Source organism: Pteropus vampyrus, unplaced genomic scaffold, assembly GCF_000151845.1.
Source record: "Pteropus vampyrus isolate Shadow unplaced genomic scaffold, Pvam_2.0 Scaffold451, whole genome shotgun sequence".
NCBI lineage: Eukaryota > Metazoa > Chordata > Mammalia > Chiroptera > Pteropodidae > Pteropus > Pteropus vampyrus.
This window is the reverse complement of record NW_011889232.1, coordinates 500,538-503,996: the sequence shown is the minus strand read 5'-3', so window position 1 is coordinate 503,996 and position 3,459 is coordinate 500,538. Positions and strand designations below refer to the sequence as shown.

Genomic DNA, 3,459 nt, shown 5'->3' with positions numbered 1-3,459 from the left:
GGATGCCATATTTCAGTTATGTTTGCATTTTGTAATTTGGTTTAAATTATTTGTATGTCTTTTTTGAAATTCCAGATCTAACGAAACAAGTCTTACAAGTGAGTACGTTTCCAAAAGTACCCTAAATATAATGTATGGCAAAACATTTTTGTAATCTAAGAATCTCTCATTTATATTATTTTAAAATAAGATTATATAATAACTTATGATTATATCTTTACAACTCCCAGAGGCTGTGGTAAGCCATCCTAACAAAAGCAATATGGAGTATATTTTAATTATTTCCATTTTACTTATCAGAAAATGAGACTTCAAAAGTTTCAGTAACTACTTAAATTTCCACCATGAATTAATAAATTATTTTGAACCTAGGGCTTTCTAATTCTCAAATCTGTGGTCGTCACCATAATCCTTTCTTCGTCCAGTGACTAATCATTGCTAATACTGGTTATACAGTGCACCTAAGCACCTGACCGTATTAACTCATGTAATCCACGCAGCTGGCCTCACTATTACACCCATTCTACACATGCACAAACTAAGGCACAGAGAGGTTCAATGCCTTGCCGAACAGGCCAAGGCTGGAAAATGATGTAGCGGGTTGCAGCCCCAGGCAGTCTGACTCTAGACTGCCCCACCCCCATACTTACCTATTAATACAAGTTACCTGTTATTAAGGTTTTTGTCTAACTTACATACGAACATTTTATTCACGTAATAAACCATTATCCCTTCAATGATAACCATTTCTATATCTGGGAAAGAATTTGCAAACCAGTTTTGTTGCATTGGCCTAGTTATATAACAACTTGTTTAATTTTAGTGGAAAAGTCTTTCCAAATATATTTGTTGAGATTTTCACTTTCAGTCTTTTAAACAAGCTAGCTGTATTCTGTTAGCTGAAGAGAATGGTCATATGAGGTATTAAAGAGATTTCAGTTAACAAAGTAATTAAATATATTAAACTAAATGAGTATTATGGAATTTCTATATTCCCTCAGTATCCTGAATTAAATGAGACATAAAAAATATTTATTGTATCTTTTCTCCTCCGAGTGTAAATAACTAAAAATAAAATCTACTAAGAGTAAATATCTTGGAGATCAGAAGCAGAAACCTAAATCTTATGGTTGGTGGGGACTGACGTGTACAGTGTGAGAGAAACGTATTTTTTTTTCATATTTCATGAAAACATGATTTTCCCAAATATAACAAATTAATATAAGATAAGAATTAAAATTAAATATGATTTTATCATTTATCTCTTAGGTGAGTAATATAAAAAATACTAGACTATATTAACCAATTTAAAAATAATATTATGGTCGAAACCTTTTACCACCTCCCTCCTTATAATATTAGTCACAGATAATATCATCTATTATTATGGGGTTTATAATTAACTAATAGTTTCACAATATCATCTCATTTGAACTGTAATCTTATAAATTAGGTAAAGCAAAAATTCTTCCTCTCATTTTGCAGGTGACGAAACTGAGGCCTAGAGATTTAAGGGACTAATAAAATGATCAATGTTGGAGCTAAAACCAAGATTAAGGTCTTCTGACATCGAGTATGACCCCTTTTCAATGTCATTCTAAACATCATGTCAATTACCATATGACAGCTGTGTAACTGGAAGCATATAAGATACACCGTTGGGTAAAATTACAATAATATTGACTGTTTCAAAATGTTATATTAAGCAAAATTTTTAGGCTTGCATTGCTAGATTGATGTGATGTTGAAGAACTGAAAAACACTGAAACTTTCCGGTGACCTTTTCATTTAGTTAAAAGAGAGGTAAAATTCTATTCTAAACTCTGCCTGTATAGATACATATACACTACCCAACTAACATATATCCATACAGATAATAGGTACATCCTAACTTGTTCTCCCATTTTGAACCTGGTTGTTACATAAACAGACTAAATCTGGCTATATTTCATAGCAGCAACACAAACACATGTATTCTGTACCTTTTTCATTATAAAAGTAGCCTTCATTAAAATCTCAATACATAACCATGCAAATGGTAACAATATTGACTAGGAAAGACCTACTAGAGCAGGGTTTCCGCAGTGGGCTTCACGACGGGAACGGGTACAGTGCCGCTAATCCACAGTCCACTGCGCAACTCGTCACCAAAATCTGTGCCATCGCCGATCAGATCTAAGCAGACACATAAAGATGACGAAGTTAGTCAATAAACATCATTTCACATTATTTGCACAAGAGTGTCTTTACAGCCTGTAGCATTAGAAAAAAAAAAGGTCTCTGACAAGCAAAATCCAACGGAAGGGCCTCAGTTATACCCCATTTTCCACAGGACGAGCCAGTGGAAACACATCACGTGGCCAGTAAAGAAGTCTGATTAAGAAGTAATAAATTTAGTAGGAAATTGGTATATTATTGGGAGGTTATAATTTATCAACAACAAAAATAAACAAAACAAATATAAAAGAAAGTTTAACATCTTTTGATGTGGAATGTTGTTTTAGGGCCTACGTGCTGGGCGTCACCTCATGCCTGTGCATGAAATTTCACTTAGTCCCGACTACAGAGCTGCTACACAGTGGTCCCCCCCAACAACACCGCGGGCTCAGCCGAGGACTGGACAGGGTGTGAGCTGCACGGCCCACGCTCCTCATACCGGCGGGGAGTGAAGAGCACACACTTCTTCCTACGCTCACCTGTGCTCCGCACAGAATGATAAAAGACGTCAAGAGAATCATCTAAAGACAGCTCATCGCTCTCTGTTTTCCCTGTAGGTCCCCGGAAGACAGCGTGGTGTTCTATTCATCATTGTACAAATGTAAAGTGGGATCTCATTTTGGGATCTAGTGCCTGACATGTGTAAATATTTGCTGAGTAGATAATAAATTCAGAAAAGTAGGAATTGGCAGACTTTTTTTCAGTCTCAATTCACACTTTTTGTTTTGTCAGTCATTTTATTTACTTTCCAAAGGTATCTTCCTGTTTGTAACGCAGTCTCACGAGGAAAAAGTAGAAAGAATAATCTGAAAAATCACGTGAATGAAGTTTGAAAATGTTCTTTCAAAGAATCACAAACTAGTTAGTAGTCAGTGTAGTTCAGTCAGAGGTTCCTGAAGAACAGCAAAGTTAAATAGCAAAGAAACTGTCCAGAGAGAGAAGAAAAAACATCCACCTTTCACTTCTCGATCAGATATCAGCTTGCTCACAAAACTGTCCCCTTCCCAGTGGCCGGTTCCCGGGCGAGAAGGACTTCGCGACACAGGACACGGCAAAAGCTAAGGCCGCCGGGCAGGAGCTGCACGATCAGATGGAACTAGGAAAAGCTGCTCTGGACCGAGGATGCTGTAGAGAAACAGCCGGCCAGGTGACGCCAATGGCCAGAGCTCGGGAGAAACAGTATTGCAGCGCGCTGTCTGTCGAGAGCAGCGGTGAACGAACCACCGCCTGTCACCCGTGTCT

At 37.2% G+C, this 3,459-nt stretch overlaps 1 long non-coding RNA gene across 1 annotated transcript in view; it reads right to left on the bottom strand.

The window, feature by feature from the left end:
• LOC105306617 overlaps window positions 1-3,459 on the bottom strand; it is a 226,986-nt gene that overhangs the window by 80,586 nt on the left and 142,941 nt on the right. The window contains exon 2 of the long non-coding RNA XR_897161.2: window positions 2,067-2,175. This is a non-coding gene — a long non-coding RNA (uncharacterized LOC105306617). The remainder of the gene's footprint in view (window positions 1-2,066; window positions 2,176-3,459) is intronic.